This window comes from Macaca fascicularis, chromosome 3, assembly GCF_037993035.2.
Source record: "Macaca fascicularis isolate 582-1 chromosome 3, T2T-MFA8v1.1".
NCBI lineage: Eukaryota > Metazoa > Chordata > Mammalia > Primates > Cercopithecidae > Macaca > Macaca fascicularis.
Genome location: NC_088377.1, coordinates 31621438 through 31646078, shown reverse-complemented (window position 1 = coordinate 31646078; position 24641 = coordinate 31621438). Strand labels below are relative to the sequence as shown.

At 37.5% G+C, this 24641-nt stretch overlaps 1 long non-coding RNA gene across 5 annotated transcripts in view; it reads right to left on the bottom strand.

Annotated features, from left to right (window-relative positions):
- Positions 1-24641, bottom strand: part of LOC107129041 (uncharacterized) — a 100092-nt gene that overhangs the window by 57158 nt on the left and 18293 nt on the right. Inside the window, exon 3 of one of the 5 annotated variants that reach the window (XR_010585435.2) lies at positions 4713-4779. The exons of the other annotated variants lie outside the window; for them this stretch is intronic. This is a non-coding gene — a long non-coding RNA (uncharacterized lncRNA). The remainder of the gene's footprint in view (positions 1-4712; positions 4780-24641) is intronic. 5 annotated transcript variants of the gene reach the window in all.

The following is a 24641-nucleotide window of genomic DNA, read 5'->3' as shown; positions in this document are numbered from 1 at the left end:
ACTGATAGTTCTTGGCATGAACTGTTTAGAGAGTTATGCAAGATAAGTGCATCTGACACTCGTGATTCACCGCTCGTGAGACGCAAGGAGTTTAGTGACTCTATACCTACCTTTGACCATATGTAGAGAATCAAGGAACATAATGAAGTTGGTTGGTTGCTCCTAAGTTCACTGGACAAAGTGATGAAAGAAGATGATGAACTCAAGGATTTTAACGCTAGGCCACAGAAGCAGATATTTAGCCTCAAATCTACTAAGATTGCCCTGAGTGAGAAAGAGCTGTAGAGAAAGAGCTGAAATTGTGGAAAAACAGACATAAACTCATCATGGGAGGGGCTGACCTGCAATGAAAGATGCATGCACAGCCTCCCCAGCTATCTACTGTTAAAGTGAGGGCATTGAATGGAAAAGAATGGGACCCTGCAGTCGGGTGTGATGGCTCACCCTTGTAATCCCAACACTTTGGGAGGCTGAGGCAGGCAGATCACAAGGTCAGGAGATCGAGACCATCCTGGCTAACACGGTGAATCCCCGTCTCTACCAAAAATACAAAAAATTAGCCAGGCGCGGTGGCGGCGTCTGTGGTCCCAGCTACTCAGGAGGCTGAGGCAGGAGAATGGCGTGAACCCGGGAGGCAGAACTTGCAGGGAGCCGAGATCGTGCCACTGCACTCCAGCCTGGTCGACAGAGCAGGTCGACTCTGTCTCAGAAAAAAAAAAAAAAAAAGAATGGGACCCTGCAACTTGGAATGGGGACGTGTGAGAGGAGCCTGATGAAGCTGGGGACACTGAATTTGTAAACTCTGATGAACCTTTTTTGCCAGAAGGAATAGCTTCCCCATCCCCAGTAGTGGCAACATCCCCTCCCTAACCCATGCTGACATCAGCCTTTCCACCTTTGTCTGAGGGGATAAAGCTTGCACTGCCTGAGGCAACAGTGATAGACTGCCTGAGCCAGTTGCCAGGCAGGATAATGTTGATTCTCCTCAGGAACCATCCCCCAAACCCCTGTTTGCTTCTAGATCTATAACTAGACTAAAGTCTGGGCAGGCCCCTAGAGGGGGATGGTATATTTATATAATGCAATATTATCTACCCATTTAAAATTATGTTGTGGAAGAATAATCTATATAAAGAGGTTTATTATACAGCATTAATTGACAATGAAACAGTTTACCAAGTAATAAGTAATGTGAAGCTCAATTTTTGTGTTCTCTTTGGTGTTCACACCAAAAAGATCTCTCTGTACTCCTCTTAGTAACTTTTTGCTGCATTATCAAATCCCTAAGATACAAAAAATCAAACTCTTGAGTTTTACCTAACCTAAACTAGGTTTAACCTTAATTATTTTTACACAAATTTCAGTCAAATTTTGATGTTTTTGTTTCCCTATCTCTTCTTTCCCTTCTTCTCTTCTGTACCCTTGTTCTCTTTTAGCAAGGTTTTTATTAGCCTTTTTAAATTTTTTTTCCATATTTCCATTTATCTAATTGGGAGCAATTATGAAAAGCATTTTAGAAGTTATTGCTTATTAAAAGAAATTACTACTACATCACCTTGCCTCCACCTCCATCTTTATCAATGAGGATACCAAGAGACTGAATGCTTCTTTTTTTTAAAATTATTATTATTATTATACTTTAACTGAAAGCTTCTTTAACTTGCTCCTCTGCCTCAAAAGCCATGTCCAAACCTGACGTCATAATTCTGAAATGTGTTCAGAACCCACTGCTCTTCTTTAATAGCACTGTAACTGTATTGTGAGCAGCGAAAGATGAGACATAACCAAGTCTGTGTATGTTTGTATCTTTCCACAAGGTCAGATTTTATTGGTGTTATTTCAATCATAAAAGTCACGAGCTACATGGAGTTCCCAAGGAAGCAATTCTTCTTAGCACAACCTATTCACTCAGTAGTTAGCGCCATGGGCACAAGGGTTCAAGCCACAAGTCAGTCAATATTGCAAATCACACATGGTAGCATAATTAATATATAAAAGTTATAGATTAAACATTCCATATCAGACAAACAATTAACATCAAGATAAAAAGGGTTAGGAAAATGGGGTCAAATGAACCAGTGCAAGGAGAGTGACATGGACAAGGAGAGTCCTGGCCTGATCTGATGGACGTCAATGACTTGCACGGAAGAGTCTTTTATTTGGGCAGAGCCTTCAACCTCAAGTGCCAGGTGCTAATTACAAGTGACGGCATAACTCGGTCTATCAAGATGGCCATCTTGAGCTGGTGAAGTCTTGCTATTCTTATGGCCCCAGAATATTCTGGTGAGGACTGAATTGATAGTAAAGAGTGTGCCTGGTTATGTCTTTATGTGATTGATTGCAGTCTCTATTGATTAGGCGAACATCTGATCCCTGTTGGTATGATGCATTCTGAAATGTAAGATGAGTCTTTTTCTAAGATGGAGTTACAGATGTCAAGGGTGCTCTATAAACAGCACCACTCAGTCCTTCAATACTTTTCATAGGTGCATCTATAACCGACCAATAGATCTCATTGCTAACAATCTCCTCCCCAGTCCAATCCATACCTCAGCCTGAAAGATTTTTCTAGAATACTGATTAATCATGCCATTTGTCTGCTTTTTGGAGAAAATTAGAACTCCTAAGAACGGATTTCAAAGCTTTTGAGCCCAACCTGATTTTCCAACCTCACCTCAGTTTATCACTCCCTGCCTACCATACCAAACTCCACCCATCTCAGAAAGTATAGGAATTTTGAAGAAGTGTTTCTGATGGAATAGTCTAAACATTGTGCACATTTTGTCAGGTTGTATATGTGGTACCACTGTAAATTTTATAATGACAATATATTTTCCAATCATTTGTTTTTCATCCATATATTTCTGATCATTTTAGTAATAGAAATTTTTTTACAGTAATTTGTTTTATAAGTATCAGGTAATATCAAATCTCCCTCATGCAAACACATTATCATCTCTTTAACTTGTGTCGCCCTCACTCCATCCTCCACCCTTTTTCCTTTCAGGAGAAACTTACTTAGTGGTTTCACTCTTATTTTTTTTTTTTTTGTTTAAAATGCCCCATCCTTTAAGTAAAGGATTATTCCTCCAAATGACCTGTATCTTTTCATACTTTTCTCTCTTTTTTTTTTTTTTGTTCATGATGTTATCTCTACTTGAAAATTCCTTGATATTTGTCTCCACTGAGTTAAATCTTACAGACATTCAAGGCTTACCCCAGACAATACTCCCTCTTCAAAGGTTTCCCTCTTGATATTCCTAACACATCACCTCACATGTGAGTAGAAAGTTGAATTTATTATACTTAATCTCCTCATACTACCACTAACAGCCTCAAAAAGGAAGATATATCTATATCAAAAGTCTAGAAGTTAAAAGTTTTGGGGTTAAATAATCTGCTTTTGTTCCCAATTTACAAATTACTCAAATTTCAATCTACTCTCTCTTTTGCATGCCCATTGCCCTTTGTAAATGCTCTCTTGAAACATTTAACACACTCTTTGTCTCGCACCATACACAAAATCAGGTGGTATATGTTCATTCATTTATGACTTTTTCAGGCCCTAATAGTCATTAAAGGACAATAAAAGAAGATAGGAAGGAAGGAAGGAAGGGAATTCTATTCAGATTTCTAATAGCCTGTCTATCTAAACTTTGAGTTGAGGTAATGTATGACCCAAGAATAAAAAGAAAGAACTTGGATAGCTTAAGCTAAAATTAAATTCCTGCAAAAGGTGAAAGTTCACACTTTTTTTTTTCTTTTTGGTGGAAGCTTGATTACACCACTAGAAAAAAAAAAAAAGGTTAAATTACTTCTTTCTCTTCCAATAATCTTGTGTATTACATTGCAGCAAACATTTGCATATGGAATTGCTTTTTAAAAGCAGAAAACCTGCTTCGCTGTGAACACTGGTTTGTAGCTCCTTTTTCATTTTCTTGACTAAAAACTCAGTTCTGTAAATTGTTTCAGTAGTTCAATAAACAAGTTGTAAATTCTGAGCTCCCTAAGGATAATGACTGTGTCTTATTCAGTAATGTTTCCCAGGAGCCTCACTAATACCAGGAAGGCAAGTTTGCCTACATTTACTCGAGAATATATTGTTGTTAATTCTCTAAAGACCAATGGAGTACGTGTTCTCTCAACGTCCATCCACATGGCAAAACTGTGTGAAGAATAACAATCAGACAGACCTCAAATTTGCTCATTTGATGATTTATCTTGTTTGATGAAAGGCGCAATAGCCTAAGAAAACTCTCTCTTCTCAGACACTATTTGCCTCAAATCAATAGTATGCAGAAAATACCACCCACCACAGGACAAATGAAAATTGAAAATTGTCTTGACTCCAACTACAGCACAAAGGGGAAAAAGACGTAACAATCTAATTTTCAAGAAAGCAGTCTCAGTTAAAAGCATTGGTCTCAGAAGTCTTTTTTTGGTGACTCTGCAGATGATCCTTTTAGATTCTAGCAACTGCTAAGATTGAAATACTCCAAAGTGAGACAGAGTGTTTAGGAAACACAGACTAGATGGCCTATGATTCGTTAACTTTATTAAACAGCACTGTATTTCCTGAACAAACAGAACAGTACACTGGTATGTTCCTGAACTTTTTAAAGTTTTGCAGTTGATGGGGTTCAGGACACACTAACCCAGAATGTAGCATCTTGACATTTGAAAAATTGTAGAAACATGAAGGTCACCCTCACCTTCCCCTTGCCCCTTCTCCTCTGAAGCAGGCCATAAAACGTAGAAATAATTCTCTGATCTTCTCTCCTGTAGCAGAGAATAAAATCAGTGAGTTTCCCGGGAAGCAGGTCATAAAATCCTGTTCCCTGAGGTGCCCTCCTTGTACCTGGAGGGAAAGAATGTTCTTATCTCTGAAGTCAGAGAGACACAGAGAAGAATCTGAACGAACAGGCCTTGCTAAGATGGGGTTTGTGACCATTAGATCATACCTCGTATGTCCAATCACACTTCTGCACAACTCTCCACTCTTCCTCTTACCTAAGCATAAAAACATATAGGTTTCCCTGTTTCTTTGGGTCATTTCTTTTTTTTTCTTTTTTTTTTTCTTTTCCTTTTTCTTGGAGTCCGATTCTTGCTCTGTCAGCCAGGCTGGAATGCAATGACACGATCTTGGCTCACTGCAACCTCTGCCTCCTGGATTCAAGAGATTTGCCTGTCTCAACTTCCCAAGTAGCTAGGATTACAGTCATGCACACCACTCCCAGTTAATTTTTGTATTTTTATTAGAGAAGGAGTTGCACCATGTTGGCCAAGATGGTCTCGAAATTCTGACTTCAAGTGACCAACCCGCCTCGGCCTCCCAAAGTGCTGGGATTACAGACGTGAGCCCCTGCGCCCAGTGGGTTTTCATTTCTGAAGGCTCCCATGTCGGGCAAAACTTATATTAAATAGATTTGTTTTTCTCTTGTTAATCTATCTTTTGTTCCAGGTGCCTTACCTGGGAACATTGAAACAGGTGAGGAAAAGATTAACACTTTTTCTCCTTTGCACATTTCACTTAATTAGAGTACAACAGACTCCAAGTCTCTCTTACTTCTTGCTTTCTTACCCTATGCCCAGCTTTAATTTCAAATTTAGTTTCAGTGGTTAATTGCCTTAGAAGCCTGGGAAATTAGTTTTTATGTTAACTAAACACCAAATGTGAATAAATCACTCTGCTAGATGCTTTACATAGTCTACCCAATTTTCCCTTAAACAACTTTCCAAGGCTTATGGTTTTTTTCCTATTTATTCTTAGGAAAACTAAGAGTCAAGTGATCAAGTAACCATCAAGGAGAGATTCATAATCTTTCCACTGGACCAAGTCTGTCTCCATGTTTATTCAACACACAGTGGCTTCAAATGCTATCCTCTTTATAAAACTTGCTCAGATTAGGTATTCTTCCCCCTCCTTCCCCATCTCCACCCAGAACTCCAAGATATGAGAGCAATCTGGCTTATCCCTTCAATCTCCCAGGTGAACCAGAATCAAAATAATTCCTAACAAGAACAACACGTTCTAGTGAAAAACAACGTGCCAGTTGAGGAATTAGATGTTCTGGGCTCCATTGACTTGACCGGCTGTGTTACCTGTGCCCGATGATTTAACTGCTCTTAGCCTTATGTTCCTTGTCTTTAACTGAGGTTAACCATCTAGTAATATAGAACTTTTTAGTTTGAGTTATAATGGAATCTCTAAGAGAATAGGTATATTTTGTAAGTATTCTTTAAATTAACATTTAATCCATAAACTGCACATTACGGACATTGCCCACACTTTTTAATTTAATCTTTTTTTTTTTTTTTTTTTGAGATAGGGTCTCACACTGTCACCCAGGCTGAGTTGCCATGGCACAATCGTGGCTCGCTGCCGCTGTGACCTCTTGGGCTCAAGCGATCCTCCCACCTTTCAGGCTCCTCAATAGCTGGGACTACAAGTGCACGCCACCATGCCTGGCTAATTTCTGTATTTTTAGTAGAGATTTGGTTTCACAATGTGGCCTAGGCTGGTCTCGAACTCCTGGGCTCAGGCTATCTGCCTGCCTCAGCCTCCCAAGGTGCTGGGATAACAGGCATGAGTCACCGTTACCAGCTGCTCACAACTTTAAAAAAGAAAGTTTAATGTCTCAACTACATTCTAATGTCATTTGGATTATGTTCCAAGAAACTCTTTTTTGTCAAGGAAAACAATTATTTTTACAATCACGAACATGTTAGTTTATTATTTGACATTTAAAATGTGCCGTTCTTAGATTGAAATATCTCTATCCAAGGTGCACCAAAAGAGAATGGATTCCCTGAGATGATCCAGCACAGCAGCATTTGAGCTATCAGACAATCATAAATTGGGAATGACAGGTATGCTGACCATGGCGCATTCCATGGTGAGAATGGTAAGGACTTAGCAGCCTCCCATTAAATTAATGAGAAACCTCAGCCTTTTTGGCCAGCAGGATTAAGCAACAAAATGGAGACATCTCAATACCTTTCTACCACCCTGGGAATGAAAGGCAAGATTGACAGGACAGCCAATTCAGCTAAGTGTTTGGCTTTTCACCCAGGTTACCCCTAGACAGGGTTATTATTCCACTATTCTCTCATTTTGGCTTTCAAGATTAGCAGCAGTTAAAATAGTGTTTTTGAAGTATTTATGTTGTTTACACCCTTGTTTCCTGAATAAATAAGAAATTAAAAGACTAGGAATCCCTCCAGGTCCCTAAAACTGTCCAATAAAGGTATGCTCTTAATTTGGATTTATAAGCAGGGTTTTCATTTTATGGTCTGCTTGCTTTTTATAATCAGCAACTCTTCAGTCTGCAATCTAAAAGGAGGCATAGCAATTAGTTAAAACTTAAAATGAAAAAGACTAGAATCTAACTGCATTTTTTCTATTCTGTGAGGCAGGATGTTAAAAATCAAAGTATTGGCCGGGTTCGGTGGTTCACGCCTGTAATCCCAGCACTTTGGGAGGCCGAGGCAGGTGGATCACGAGATCAAGAGATCGAGACCATCCTGGCTAACACGGTGAAACTCTGCCTCTACTAAAAATACAAAAAAAAAAAAAAAAAAAAAAAAAAATTAGCCGGGCGTGGTGGCGGCACCTGTAGTCCCGGCTACTCGGGGAGGCTGAGGCAGGAGAATGGCGGGAACCCGGGAGGCGGAGCTTGCAGTGAGCTGAGATCGCACCACTGCACTGCAGCCTGGGCGACAGAGCGAGACTCCGTCTCAAAAAAAAAAAAAAAAAAAAGTACCGGATTGGGAATTAGGCAAGTAGTGCCACTAACAACCTGTGCAGCCTGGAAAAATCTGGTCTCTCAAAGCCTCAGTCTCTCCATTGGTAATCAGTCAGACTGTAGGATGGCTACATTTTTCAACATTTTTAACTATGCTGCTCTCTTTAAAAACAAAGAATGAGTAGGTAAGAGAGCACAGATATTCCCAAGAAGATATATGCCCAAGAAAATGTATCCTTTCTTGGGCATATATCTTCTTCTATGAATGGGGATCTATTTACAGATTTCATTTATTTATTTTTCTTGAGACGGAGTCTCACTCTGTCTCTCAGGCTGGAGTGTAGTGATGCGATCTCGGCTCACTGCAACCTCCGCCTCCTGGGTTCAAGCAATTCTTGTGCCTCAGCTTCTTGAGTACCTGGGATTACAGGTGTGTGTCACCCTGCCTGGATACTTCTTGTATTTTTAGTAGAGATGAAATTTCACCATGTCGGCCAGGCTGGTCTCACACTCCTGACCTCATGTGATCCACCCCCCTCGGCCTCCAGAGTGCTGGGATTACAGGCTTGAGCCACCACACCCGGCCTGTTTACAAATTGATAGCATCTGTTTTTCTACTATTGAACACACAAATTCTAATCCATGGAAATGCCATTTACATATTGAAGAGTAAGGACACAGAACATTGTTCACATTGCTACTGTTAGTATTCTTTACGGGGACTGATAGCATCACCTGTTAGGTCAACATTGATCCACCAGTCAACACAATTTGCTTGTATTTTTGCTTTCTTTAATCCATAATTTAATTCTCTTAACCCCACCCCTGCCCTGGAGAAAAACCATAGACATCATTTCGAAGGAGTTTATTTCTCATAATCTTTTAAAACATAGATCATGAAGTGACTGTGTTTCCATTTAGGGGATTAATTCTCTGTGTGTTTTCTAATTCCTTAGGCTGACTTGTCTTATCATCTCAACACCCATTAACATCTCACCCAGAGAACGGAAGCTTAAAGAAAGCTGTTGAAGATTTAAGATAATCTGTAGGTTTGGATGGAAGTTTTTTTAAAATGTATTGTATTTATTTCTTTATTTGAGACAAGAGTCTCGCTCTGTCACCCAGGTGGGAGTGCAGTGATGCAATCTCAGCTCACTGCAACTTCTGTTTTCCGAGTTCAAGCGATTCTCATGCCTCGGCCTCTGGAGTAGCTGGGATTACAAGTGTGTCCACCACACCTGGCTAATTTTTGTATTTTTTTAGAGACGAGGTTTCACTGTGTTGGCCTGACCTCAGGCGATCCACCCACCTCGGACTCCCAAAGCGCTGGGATTACAGGCATGAGCCACCGTGCTTGGCCAAAGGTTTTTAAATTGTAAAGACCTGTAACATTAACCTTTGCATAGAGAAACACAGAGTGGGGTTACTAGATCCGTATGTTCCACAGACTTCTGAGAGAGCTTAAGCCCGAGGAAAATAATGAAATCCAACTTTAGTGTCCAAAATTTATTAGTAGTTTTTTATTAAAATCTGCAAGGAAAAGAAAGAGCAACATTGAGCACTTACTATTTGACAAGTACTTTATGTATATTAGCTTGCTTTATCTTATCTTACCCCTAAAAGTGTCATGAGTCCTGGTTCACATATAAAGAAACTGAGGCTTAGCAATGTAAGGATTATTCCTTTGACTCTTTCTTTCTGTGACAGGTAGTCAACAGCAAAATCAGTATTCCACCACTAGTCTATGAAGCTCTAAAATTGATGTTTTCACTCTGTCACTGCTTCTCTTGCAAAACCTATTAGATGTTTCCTTTATTTCTGTTCTTCATACTTCTTTCTCTCTATTGATTGATTGATTGATTGAGACAGAGTTTCGCTTCCATCACCCAGGCTAGAGTGCAGTGGCATGATCTCAGCTCATATGACCTCCACCTCTCTGGCTCGAGCAATCCTGTCTCAGCCTCCAGAGTAACTGGGACTACAGGCACGGATCACTGTGCCTTGCTGATTTTTATATTTTTAGTAGAGATGGGGTTTCACCATGTTGGCCAGGCTTGTCTTGAACTCCTGACCTCAAGTGATCTGCCCACCTTGGCCCCCCAAAGTACTAAGATTACAGGTGTGAACCACAGTGTCCGATCACTCTCTCCATCTTTAAACTTAAGGTGAAGGCTTTTTAGTTTAATTTTCTTCCACCTACCAAGCTTCTGGTAATAAAATAATTTTTATTTTATTAGAGTTTGCATTTATTGAGAATTATGTGGCCTAAACTGCACTGTAGGGTTTGGCACTATAAGAATAGCGTTTATGGATTTGAAAACAAAGAGTAATTGCCTACAATGAACTTGTTGGTGAGTTTTGAAGGAAAAAATTCAATCCCTTGTCCATGTAACTACAGAGTGTGCTGTTAGCCACTATTTAAAAATCTAAGCCTCAGGAAGAAAATATATATTAAAATTTCTTTTATTTCAAGTAGGGGGGATTTAATTAAATTTGTATTTTTCAAGGAGATTTAGCTGCTTATCTCTATTTTGAAAATTCTCTTCAGCCTTTTGCTTTTTGAAAAACGATTTGCACTATGCCTAAGAAAACAAGAACCAAACAAAATGCCACGGATATTATGGTTTACCACTGCCATCTAATGGCCGCTAAGACTAACAAATTGCAAATGTTTTATGACCGAAAATGACCAATGTACAATTATTAAAATATGGAGCTGCAAGGTTGAGTTTGAAGGGGAATGCTGGAGTAGTGTAATTTGATTTCATTACTTACTCTGGATCTGAGCCATCCCAAGAGTAAATACACAGTTGTAGCTCTTCTTGCGTGTGTCATGAAGTAAATGCTAGTGTTAGAGGCCTGTAAACCATGAACTGTAAAAAGTGAACACGCCATGTGCAGGTGGGAATTTTGCTTTAAATTCTGTAAACTTTTGGGGTAAGCACAATTTTAAGTCGCATCTGTATATTTCAAAAACATTTTGGAATTAGCTGTGTGAATGCCGTGCTGTGCTTGGTGACTGATACATACACTGAGCAAAACCAGCTGGTGTTTTGGTCCATAGGAGCATGGATGGTGCTACTGGATACAGCATTCTGAATTTTTATTGCATGTAGATTAATGTAACACTTCATTTTTCGTTTGTTTTGTTTGCGAATTTGTTCAAACACTTCTTTGTTTGTTAGCTTATTTAAACCACTTGTGCCAGAGATGGCTGTCCATTTTGGAGTGCAGACACTAGAGATTTTGGATTCAGATATGTTTAGAATCATGAGTTTGAAGAACATGCAGCTATTCTAAATTTAGCAAATATTTATTGAGTTTTGGTTAGGTGTTGCATACAGAGTAAACATGGCATACTCTTCTTGCCTTCAAAGTAATTGTAGACGTATCAAGTAACTATAGAAAGCTGAAACACAGATAGGCAAACACAAGACAAAATGTGGTTAGTGGGATTGAGGACATGTTACCCCAACATGTGACACCTTGACTTTTGAGAAAACAGCAGAAGCAGAAAGGTCACTCTCACTTTCCCATCACACTTCTCTCCTAAAGCAGGCTACAAATCCCAGCAAGCTTACTCTTTGACCTTCTCTACACCCTCATTTCAGAGGTATCCTCCCTATACCAGGAGGAGAGAAACAGGGACACAGAAAAGAATCTGAACAAGCAGAACTTACTAAATTCCTGCCTCCCCCCAGCCCAGTTTATTACCACTAGATTATGCCCTCTTTGTCCAATCATAATTCTTGACAACTGTTTACTCTTAATCAAACTGAAGCATTAAAATACGCAAGCTTACCTGTTTGGGGGATCTTCATTTCTGAAGGCTCCTATGTTACATAAAATTTATATTAAATAAATTTAAATCCTACTCAAACTATTCCTAAAAATAGTTGAAGAGGGAGTATTTCCAAACTCATTCTATAAGACCAGTATTACCCTGATAGCAAAACCGGACAAAGACACAACAAAAAAAAAGAAAACTACAGGTCAATATCTCTGATGTATATTGATGCAAAAATCCTCAAATAATTCCAGCAAACTGAATTCAACAATATATTAGAATGATTATTTATCATGACCAAGTGGGATTTATCCCTGGGATCCAAGGATTGTTCAACACACACAAAATCAATTAGCATGCTACATCATATCAACAGAATGAAGGATAAAACCATATGATCATTTCAATTGATGTGGAAAAAGCATTTGATAAAATTCAACATCTCTTCATGATAAAAGTCCTCAAAAAACTGGGTATAGAAGAAACTTACCTCAACACAATAAAAGCCGTATATGACAGGCCCACAGCTAGTATCATATTGAATGGGGAAACACTGAAAGCTTTTCCTCTAAGATCTGGAACATGGCATGGATGCCCACTGTCACTATTGTTATTCATTATAATACTGGAAGTCCTAGCCAGAGCATTCAGACAAGAGAAAGATGTAAAGGGCTCCAAATTAGAAAGGAAGATATCAAATTATCCTTGTTTGCAGATGATGTGATCTTATATTTGGAAATACTTAAAGATTTCACAAGAAAACCATAAGAACTGTTAAATTTACTGATAAATTCAGTAAAGTTGCAGGATATAAAATCAACATATGAAAATCAGTAGCATTTCTATATTCCAACAGTGAACAATGTGAGAAAGAAATAAAAAAGCAATCCCACTTACGATAGCAATACATAAAATTAGATATCCAGGAATTAACTTAACCAAATATTTCATGATCTGTATAATGAAAACTATAAAACACTAATGAAGGAAATTGAAGAGGACACCAAAAAATGGAAAAATATTCATGTTCATGGATTGGAAGAATCAATATTGTTAAAATATCGCTACTACCCAAAGCAATCTACAGATTCAATGCAATCTCTGTCAAAGTACCATTGACATTCATCACAGAAAAAGAAAAAAAAACCTAACAATTATATGGAACCAGAAAAGATCCAGACCAGCCAAAGAAATCCTGAGTAAAAAGAACAAAACTGGAGGAATCACATTACTTGACTTCACATTATACTACAGAGCTGTAGTAACCAAAATGGCAGGATACTGACATAAAGACAGACACATAGACCAATGAGAATAGAGAACCCAGAAGTAAGACGTGCCTACAGTATTTTTGACAAAGGTACCAAGTACATGCACTGGGAAAAAGATAGTCTCTTCAATAAATGGTGCTGGGAAAACTTGATTTACAGATGCAGAAAAATGAAACTAGGTCCCTATCTCCAACCATATACAAAAGTCAAATCAAAATGGATTAAAGATTTAAGTCTAATACCCCAAACTATAAAACTACTACAAGAAAACATTGGGGAAATTCTCCAGAACGTTGATCTAAGCAAAGATTTCTTGAGCAATACCCCACAAACACAGACAACCAAAGCAAAAATGGATGAATAGGATAACATCAAGTTAAAAAGCTCCTACATAGCAAAAGATACAATCAACAAAGTGAAGAGACAACCCACAGAAGGGCAGAAAATATTTGCAAACTACAACTACTCACTTGACAAGCGATTAATAATCAAAATACATAAGGAGCTCAAACGACTCTGTAGGGAAAAAAAAAAAATCTAATATTCCAATCAAAAGATGGGCAAAAGGTCTGAATAGACATTACCCAAAATAAGACATACAAATAGAAAACAGGAATATGAAAAGGTGCGCAACATCACTGATCATCAGATATACGCCAAAAAAAAAAAAAAAAAACACCTTACAATGAGAAATCATCTCACCCTTGTCCAAATGGCTTATACCCAAAATACAGGCAATAACAAATGCTTGCAAGGATGTGGAGAAAAGGGAACCCTTGTACACTGTTGGTGGAAGTGTAAATTGGTACAACCACTATAGAGAAGCATTTAGTGGTTCCTCAAAAAACTAAAAATTGAGCTACCATATGATCCAGCAATCCCACTACTGGGTATATACCTAAAAGAGAGGAAATCTCTATATTAAAGAGATATCTGCGCACCTATGTTTGTTGTGGCACTGTTTACAATAGCTAAGATTAGGAAGCAACTTAAATGCCCATCGACAGATAAATGGATAAAGAAAATGTGAAACATATACACAATGGAGTACTATTCAGCCATAAAAAAGAATGAGATCTAGTCATTTGCAACAACATGATGGAACTGAAGAAGACCATTATGTTAAGTGAAATAAGCTGGGCACAGAAAGAAAAACATAGCATGTTCTCACTTATGTGTGGGATCTAAAAAACAGCTGAACTCATGGACATAGCGATTTGAAGGGTGGTTACCAGAGGCTAGGAACAGTAGTGGGGGATTTGCAGGGAGGTGGTGATGGTTAATAAGTACAAAAAAAAAAAATAGAAAGAATAATAAGGCCTACTATTTGATGGTATAATAGGGTTACTATAGTCAATAATAATTCTATATTTTTAAATAACTTTTAAATAACTTTAAAGAATATAATTGGATTGTTCGTAACTCAAACAACTGAGGGGAGTCTCCATGATGTACTTATTTCACGTTGCATGCCTGTATCAAAACGTCTCATGTACCCCAAAAATATGTACACCTACTATATACCCACAAAAATTTTTAAGTAAAATTTAAAAAAATTAATTGTATGCTTTTTTTTTTTTTTTTTGGTTAATATGTCTTTTGTTATCATGGTCCTGACCATGAACCTAAGATGAGAAGGAAAGATATTTCTTTTCACCTACATGGCACTGCAAGGAATGAGCGAAGAACAATGTCTCCTTGTTCATATGTGTGTCTCTAGAAGTCAGCAAGCACCTCACACATGGTAAACACCCAAATGTTACTGGATGAATGAATAAAGTACCATAATTGAGTTAAACGTGAGTGTTATAAGACACCTAACCACAATTCGAGAGATTGCGATCTGGAGTAGGAGACTGGGCTAAGGCATGATTAGGCATAAGCAACCACGAGAGGCAGTGGAGCAGTGTGTTTCAGACAGACCTCAGGGGTCTTTTTTTTCTCTTTTTTTTTCTTTCAGAAATCTGTCTTTTGTTCTTTGTTTTCATAGGTTATTGGGGAACAGGTGGTGTTTGATTATATGATTAAGTTCTTTAGTGGTGATTTGTGAGATTTTGGTGCACCCATCACCCAAGCAGTATACACAGCACATAATTTGTAATCTTTTATCCCTTACCCCCTTCTCATTCTTTCCCCCTGAGTCCCCTGTGTCACTCTTATGCCTTTGCATCCTCATAGCTTAGCTCCCACTTATGAGTGAGAACATGTGATGTTTGGTTTTCCATTCCTGAGTTACTTCACTTAGAATAATAGTCTCCAATCTCATTCAGGCCACTGCAAATGCTGTTAATTCATTCCTTTTTATCACTGAGTAGTATTCTATTGTGTGTGAGTGTGTATGTGTGTATGCCACAGTTTCTTTATTCCACTCATTGATTGATGGGCATTTGGGTTGGTTCCACGTTTTGCAATTGCGAATTGTGCTGCTATAAACATGCATGTGCAAGTATCTTTTTCTTATAATGACTTCTTTTCCTCTGGGTAGATACCCAGTAGTGAGATTGCTGGGTCAAATGGTAGTTCTACTTTTAGTTCTTTAAGAAATCTCCACACTGTTTTCCATAGTGGTTGTACTAGTTTACATTCCCACCAGCTGTGTAGCAGTGTTCCCTGTTCACCACATCCATGCCAACATCTATTATTTTTTGATTTTTTTGTTTATGACCATTCTTGCAGGAGTAAGCTGGTATTGCATTGTGGTTTTGATTTGCATTTTCCTGATCATCTTAGGCGAAAAGACTAAGAACTTAAAACCTGTTCTAGGGGAGTTTGCAATGCAGAGTGGCCAACAGAATCATCTTGCCCACTATCATACTAGCCAATCCATAAGGAATGTAAACCCTATCTCTATCATACAAAGAATAAGTAAAGTGGTATTTGGAAAAGGAGGTGATCAAATGGAAAGGAGGGATAGAAGAAGGAATCATGGACTGAATTGGCTTCAAGCTAGACCGTCAAATGTGGGTAGGAGAAGAATAGATAACCTTAAGGTAGGGAGGCTTTTTAAATTGGAAAGAAGCCCCGGCTAGAGGCTCAAAGACAATAAATAAAAAACCACAGTTAGAAGTCAGTAAAATTAGATACATAATGTTAAAACCAACGTTATTCACATTACGGTATGTAAATGACATTATATAATACTTAGTTTGGGTCATCAATATGGTAGTCATTGTGCACATCCGAAATTAAGAGAGACAGGAAACATATAAAGAGTTGAGAAATGGGGATGAATTCTACTTCTGGTAAGGTAGGGCTGCATACTTTGAACGAATATTCCTACTAAAGACAAGGTGAAAAACGGACATTTCATCAAAGCCATTAGCCTAATGACACCAAAAAGCTCAGAAAAATGGTGAAAAATTATCAGGTGAAGATCCAAAAGAAGATTAAAGTCCAGAAAAGTGAATCCAGCTGAGAGGGTAATTTTTCCCTTGGGGACATTAGCTGCTGAGGACCTGGCCAGGGCTTTTGACGGCTTCCCAGGGTAAAGACGGTGGAATCTAGGCCCACATTTTAAGCTTGGGGCCCTGAAGACTACGTTCTGAATCAACCTCAAGCAGCACTGCCCTCACATAGACTGCAGCCCAGCTTCAAAGCAGCTCAATCTCTGAAATTGAGTTAAGATGTTCTAAGGCTACTAGCAATTTAGAAATTTTGTATTTCAGCCTATTTCATGTTCCTTTCAGCTAAGTTTTCCTTCTACTGGACACAGGTGGAATCTCAATGAGAAAAGATATTCGTGAGACTATTAAGGAAATATAAAATGATGTACCATGCATGTTGCAAAAGGGAATTTTGTTTATGATGCTAAGGAATTTAGAGGAAAACATTGCAGCTTTGTTTATTTTAAAAAATAATAAAAGTTAAAGTTAAACTTTTTTATTGGTGGCCAAATAAGGACCATTCATATATTTGGCTGTCTTTTGACACCTCCTTTACTTGAAAATCCATTTAGAAGGCTTTTCTAATGTGCTATGTGTGGAAATTGGTTGCAAGATTTAGAACAAAAAATAATTCTGAGTGACATGTGAATTATCAAGTCATAGCTGAGAGAACTAAATCCAGTTTCTGAAGAAATAATACAGTTAGCCTTGTACCACTGGCTCTGATGGAGTTTGATTTTTGTGGGATATGGATGTTTTCAGTTTTTGATACATAGTCTCAAGATATAATTAAAAGCAGGCTTTGGTGCTATTTTTGGAGGAATATAATCTGCTACTCAACTTTAAGTGTTTTGGTACATCTTCCTGTTTAATTCATTTCTCTGAGTCCCAATATGTCAGAACAAGATGTCCTCCTTCTTTCATTTTGGGGGACACAATTTTTATTTCTGTAATTTTAATTATCACTTGTCTACTCTGTTCTTTACAGTATTTTTACATGTGGGCCACTTTGTTAAGTGACTAAGCAAAGCCTGAGCCACCAGATGCTGACTTGCAGGAAAAAAAAAAATGAACTTAATATACTCCAGTAAATCCAGTGGTAAAATTTGCCACAGCCAAGTCTTATAGTACAAAATATTAAACAGGAATCTGTGTCTAAGATATTCAAAATTATTTTAAATTTTTAGTAAAATCAGCAGAGAATAACCATGAAATTTAAAAAAAATGAAAGCAATTATAACCACATCATAAGCAAAATGTTCTCTTCCTCCAAACCTTCCATGGTAATTAATTTTATGTATCATCTTAGCTAGATTATGGTGCCCAGTTGTTTGGTAAATCCCTAGTCTGCATGTTGCTGAAAAGTATTTTTTAGATGTGATTAACATCTACAACTGGCTGACTTCAAGTAAAGCAGATTACACTCCATAATGTGAGTGGGCCTCATCCAACCAGTTGAAGGCCTTGAGAGTAGAGACCGAGGTTTTCCTAAGTAGAAGAATTCTGTCTCCAGACTGCCACATGGAAATTCTGCCTGAATTTCCACCCTTCAGACTCAAGAATGCAATATCAACTCTTATCTGAAATCTGAGTCCAGTTTTTCCACCTGTCCCATGAATTTCAGGCTTGCCAGTCCCAATAATTGAGTCAATTCTTTAAAATAGGTCTCTCTCTCTCTTTCTCTCTCTCTCTCTCTCTGTCTCTCTCTCTCTCTCTCGTGTGTGTTTCCCTGGAGAACCCTGACTAATTCTTACACCTTCCAAGGAAGGAATAAGTTTCCAATGGTTATTTGTAACATTCCATGTAAATATTTCAATGCATCTAACATACATTTTAGAGTGGCATTTTAATATTGCCTTTGCATTTTGTTTAAAACCAAATGGATAGTAGCCACTTATAACCCATTTATTATGGATGGCTGTTTTAATACTTTCCAGGAGGTTATGTTCTTTTGACCCTCCGAGGTTTCTTCCCATAGTTTCACCCTACTTTTGCTTTCATTCTAATCCTTAAAGAGCATAAAAGCTTATTCTTTTCCTCCCTGAGTAAATAAAAGCAATATAGTTATGACATCTTGTGGCCCTTTGTGGATTTTAGGCCAATTTCTTCTTTCCTTTCATGAAAACAACTATTGGCACGGAACTATTTAAACAACTGTTATTTAAATCTACGGGAAAAAATACTGCTGATTTTTATAAAACAGTTGCCAGAGAATTACAATTAAGCGCAATTTATGAAAGGCATGAGTGTTAGGGCCATTGCTCAGGGCAACAACTAGTTGGGAGGAAACAAAACTAATTTGTTACAGAAGAAGAGTTAGTAATGGAGAAGTCTAGAAGACAAGTGTTCAATGAGTATATGAAGACTAGTGAGTTAGTCATGGAGAAGTCTAGAAGACAAGTGTTCAATGAGTATATGAAGACTAATTTTGACATTTTCATTCTCAGCTCTCTCTTCTTGCAAGTAGGAGAAAAGACTTCAGTTTCAGACAATCAAATGGAAGAATTCTAAAAGGTACATTTAAGAATTTCTTAATATTTTCTCATAATCTAATCAGACTGATTATATCACAAATAGTTGTCATGGAAAAGAAAAAAAAAGTGTAGGCAGCTAAGGGAAGGAGATAAAAGAAACAAAAAAAGAACAGTTGATAAAATATCCAAAATTGCATCGTACATTAAACTTATAATTTTTCAAATGTCTTTCTTTATATAGTCACTTGGAGATGATGATTAACTGTATTAGTTTCTTCAAAACACACTTGGGAACATTTTAACGAAGTTATATAAGTACCAGTGTTCACAGTATGGCAGGAGAATTTTATCTTAGCAACTGGTATTAGTGATCTAAAAATGTTTCACCCTTGTATGAGCACCCTAAAATCTGTTCTTACACACGCCCTCCAGATTTTTCCCAATATAAATTGGCAAGTCTTTGATTCTTTTTATGTATATGACATCAACCAAACTTGCAAGTTTTTAATTTGTAGTTTATCCCCTTTGCTATACTGACACCTAACTCTAGTGACAGGTGTGGACTAAGGAGGGATAAGGAGAGACATGTGGGTAATGGACTGTTTCTTTAAGGAAATCACTATGGTGAGGTGATAACAAAATAATCCTCAAGCAATGGAGAAAGAACTCTCAGACAAGAGAAAGAAATCTGCTTTTGAGGGTAGGAGATGCTTCGTGGAAGGTGGGCGAAAACTACCTATAGATCTGATTTCTGGTTCTTGAATTTAGATATTTGGGTTTATAATTCCCTTTCTTTACACCATCTAATTCTACTAGAAAGAGCCATGCCACCATACAGGTCTTCCATTTTTGCTACCATACTTTGGTGGTGACAATGCTGATTCTTTGTCATGGATTGCTGAATTCCAAAACCAAAATATTAGGGAACTTCAACTGGATGCATTCAGACCAGATAACCAATCCCATTTTCTCTGTATTTTCCCAGGAATATTTTGCTTGTGTCTATCTGCTTTGCTTTCTGTATCAATTAAGGCGTTGTTTTGCAATAAGTAACAGAAACATATTGTGAATAGCTTCAATACATATACTTTAAGGATATCAAAGCTCACTATATTAATAGAAGGCTTGTCTGAAGCGGCATCTCTTAGCATCTCATCTGGCCCAGATGTGGGCACTGCTGTTGAGAATGAATTGCTATCATTCTTGTATGCATCACGAAGTAAAGATTCCAAACCGTGTATGGAAAATCCAGTTGAGAGAACTAAATCATCGTAACTGCTTGGCCGTCAGGCTATTCCTTATTCTCTTTGCCCTTTGCAGTGGGAAGTAAGATACTGCCTTCCAAAAGGAATTATCCATGGTGGGAAATTACCTGCAAATAGGACACCATGCCAGCTCAAAATACAAGTGGGTACTGAAGTTCCTTATCCTTAGACGTTGTTATCCTTATACGCAGCATAATCTTCACCATTGACTAAAATACCCTCTAATGTAGATAACTTGTATTTGCCTCTTAGAGAACTCTGAACTGCTTCTACCCTGGACATGTCTTGGCTTCTTTTTTCCCCCTAGAAAGGATCAAAAGCAAGCTTTATTTTTTTCATTGTAATTGTTCAGTCATCGTCAGTCTATTAACTTGTGTTGATTTGCAAGGCGGCAGCCAAATGACTGTCACAATAACAAAAGCCAGTCTCCTTTGATTGTAGAATCATCAATAATATTTATTCATTTGTCTCTGGCATGAGACAATTACTTTTCTACTACAGAAAGGCCATTTTAACTGAACTTGTATTTCCTGCTTCCCAGGCATTTTGAGTAGGAGGAGGGCAGACCGCCCTAATGCAATTGTTTTGCATCATCTTAATTTGAGTGGAGCCTGACATTCCTCAATTCCTGATTGCATGCCAAGCTGTGGGGTGTGGCAAACAGCTCAGTTGTTTTAATTCCAGAAACTGAGTGATGACATTTTGCTAAGCTTCTTTCATATACGCCCTCATGAAGGGTGGGAAAATTTTGAACTCTGGGCTTCAGTTTATGTGTTATGTTTAGTAAACGTGTAAGTAACTAAAGCACCTTTGTTTACTTGGTTTTGACATTTTGAGAATGAAGTTTTCTCACCACAAGATAGAATACCAAGTGAATCTTGTTCTTCACACGTCCCTGATAAAGATGAAGAAACATATGATTGAGAAGTTAAGTGATAATAAAAAAAAATGATAAAAACCAAATGAATAGTATAGGCAGAAAAGGGAGTAAGAAAGAACTTTGGTGGCGGTCATGGCAGAGGGAATGGTGAACTATCCTTTTCCCCCAAGTTCTGCATCACAGAGAACAGGTTTAATTTGTTCTATGTTCAGATATAAATCAACCAAAAAAATTATTTTAATTTGTACTACTACTAGGTAAATATTTTTGCCTCCACTCCCCTAGGAGAAGATACTAATGCGTAAACTTATTCCACTACTACCCCAAATAACTGTTCAAACCCAAAGTAAAGACTTAGACCCCAAGCCTGAATCTGGTACATGGGATCCCTGGGTTGGCAGCCTTAAACATGTATAATTTTGCACTGAACCCAAGGTTAGATCTTGGGGGGGAAATCTTTGAGTTGCTATGTCCAAGGGAAAATGTTTAGGAATGTGACATGGGGCATCACGTCTTTTTGCCCAGGCCCTGAGAGGACCTGCATGTGTTTTCAGAACAACTTCCATCTGGAACTTAATATCCCTATAAAATGGATGATTGTAGAGGACTGCCTGTGGCTTAGGCAAAACTGTAGAGTTAAACAGAGAAAGAAATAATCTTTTTAATAAAATGGTGCTATAGGATTTCCCAGTTTAAACTCCAGTTACCCTTCCTATATCCCTCCTGAATTGGTTTTACAAGTTTAAAAGAACAGACAATGAAGTCCTGTTGGACTGGTTCACACAAATCCACAGCACCTGACAGGTTTGAAACACACTAACATTGGAGTATTCCCCAGTGTTGCACACTATCTACACATATTCTGGGTATATGAGTATGGAAAGGAAGGGACTTTTCCAAAATATTTTACAAACCCTGAATTCCTTTCATGGGGTTAGAAACTCCTTCCTTAAATAACAACTTCATAAAAAAAAAACTTCCGGAATCCTACAATATAGTATCATCTCTAAATTTTTTCTGTCAAATCCACAGTACAATAAAGATTCTCCTTTATTTCTATGTATTTATTTATAAATAAAATTTATAAATAAAATTTATAAATAAAATACAATTTATTTATTCATAAATAAAATAAAATTTATAAATAAAATTTATAAATAAAATAAACTTTATGAATAAAATTTATAAATAAAATAAACTTTATAAATAAAATATATTTATTCATAAATAAAATAAAATTTATAAATAAAAGGTATTCATAAACAAAATTAAATTTATAAATAAAATTTGTTTATTCATAAATAAAATAAAAGAGTAGATGGGACTACAGGTGCATGCCACCAGGTCCAGATAATTTTTTTTTTTTTTTTGTATATTTTGGTAGAGATGAGGTTTCACCATGTTGGTCAGGCTGGTGTTGAACTTTTGACCTCAAGTGATCTGCCTGCCTCTGCCTCCCGAAGTACTGGGATTACAAGTGTGAGCCACGACTCTTGGCAAGACTTGCCTTTAAACATAAAATGCCATGGAGTAACAAAGTGAAGGAAACAGAATTCCCAGAATTTTTGGCACTGTTCTTTGATAGCAATAGCATTAGTAAGAGGAGAAACCTACACTGCATTTTCTTTGTCCCTGATTGCCATGGAGTGGGTCATCCAGGGGAGGAAGTAGTGTGGTCTTTTGGAAGAATATGAAAAGGGGAGTTAGAAAAAAGAACGAAGGGGGTATGGTTTGTGACATGATCTTGCCCTTCTCAAGTAATTAGAAATTTGAAGGTGCTTGGGGGTATCAAATGACACTAAATTGTACACGTATTTCTAATTCTTTACTCCTAAGATATTGCTTAATAAAATTCACTTAAAAAAAAAAAAAAAAAAAAAAAACCTCTCAGCTGAGGTGTCTAGGTTTTGATTCAATACCAGGTAAAGAGTTTAGAGGTTGCCACTCCATTCTAACAAGTACAAAGTTAAACAGACTGAAAATATCAACAACTTTTGTCAGGTCTGTAAGCAAAGTGAGGTCACAGAGCAAATCGCTGCTCCTAAAATTGGAGAGATGGACAAGTGACTATAGAGAAGCACAGCTTACCAGAGCAAAAATCTCCCTGGAAACCAGTAGGAAAACCTGAACTGACATTTATGGATTGCTGAAGGCTCAGTATGGACAAATATGATAGATAAAATCTCTAGGGCAACCGAATCATTGTAGGGTCCCCACAATTTTGTGAGTTTTGCCTCCTGGAGTCCTAACAGGTTCTCTCAGTGAATAGTGAGGAAAAATCTCATTCTTCCAGCATGGGGAGGGGAAAAGGTACCACCTTGAAATACACCAGAGCATTCTAGAGCATTCTGTTCTACTTAACAAGGTTGCCCTTGGGAGAAGCTGTTTAACCAGAGACTAACTTAATGTGGTTTTCTCAGAGCCTGTGTGACCAGGTAGAAGAGAAATACCCAATCCCAGTCCCTCTAGGTTCCACATGGGGAAAGAGAAACCCAACTCCAGCCCAGTCCAGCCATTGTGCCTCATGAGAAAGGGAAGGGGACTGAAAAGCCCTTGTGAAGTTCACAGTCCGGGTAAAAGCTCAATAAACACTGACACCTATTCATGAGACTACAGGACACTTCTCCTCCCTTCACATCTTTCCACCATATTACTAAAGTCCTCTTCACAGTAGTTTCTTTAACTCTATCCATCATGTCTAGCTATCAAGAAAAAATTACAAGCTGTCCTAAAAGGCAAAAAGCAGAATTTGAAGAGACAGAGACAGTATTAGAACCAGACTCAGATATGGCCAAGATGTTAGAATTATCAGACCGGTAAGTTTAAACAACAATAAATAATATGCTAAGGGATCTAATGGATAAAGTAAATAGTACGCAGGGACACACAGATGATGTAATCAGAGAGATGGAAATCCTAAAATAGGGCCAAAAAGAAATATTAACGATCAATCATACTATAACAGGATTGAAGAATGCATTTCATGGGCTTATTATTAGACTAAAAATGGCCATAGAGAAATCTTTGAGCTTGTGGATATCTCAATAGAAACCTCCAAAACTGAAAATCAAAGAAAAGAAAAACTGACAGGAACAGAACAGAATATCCAAGGGCTAGGAAAACTACAAAAGGTGTAACATGTGCGTAATGCAAATACCAGAAGAAGAAGAAAGAGAGAAAGGGACAGAATAAGTATTTGAAACAATAATGACTGAAAATTTCCCCAAATTAATATCAGACACTAAACCACCAATCCAGCAAACTCTGAGAACACTAAGGAAGATAAATACACCTCCCCCCCCCAAAAAATACACTTAGGTATATCATTTTAAAACTATAGAAAAATCAAAGATAAAGAAAAAATCCCAGAAGAAGCCAAAAGAAAAGAAAACCTTACCCACAGAGAAGGAAAGATAAGAATTACATCCACCTTCTCCTCAGAAACCATGCAGGAAAAAAGAGACTGGAATGAAATATTTAACATGTTCAAGGGAAGAAAAATCAACCGAACTAGAACTTTGTGAAATTATCTTCAAAAGTGAAGGAGAAATAAAAACTTTCTCAGATAAACAAAAATTGAAGGAGTGTGTTTCCAATAGGCATATGTTGCAAGAAATGTTAAGGAGTTTTTTAGCAAGAAGAAAAAAATACATAGGTCAGAAACTCAGATCTACATAAAGGAAAAGCATAGGAAAATGAATAAATGAAAGTAAAATTAAAATTTTTAATTTTTTCATTCTTAATTGATCTAAAGAATAACAGTCTTTAAGATAATAGTAACAACAATATGTATGTGTGTATATATGTACTTATTATGCTTATGTATAAATTAAATG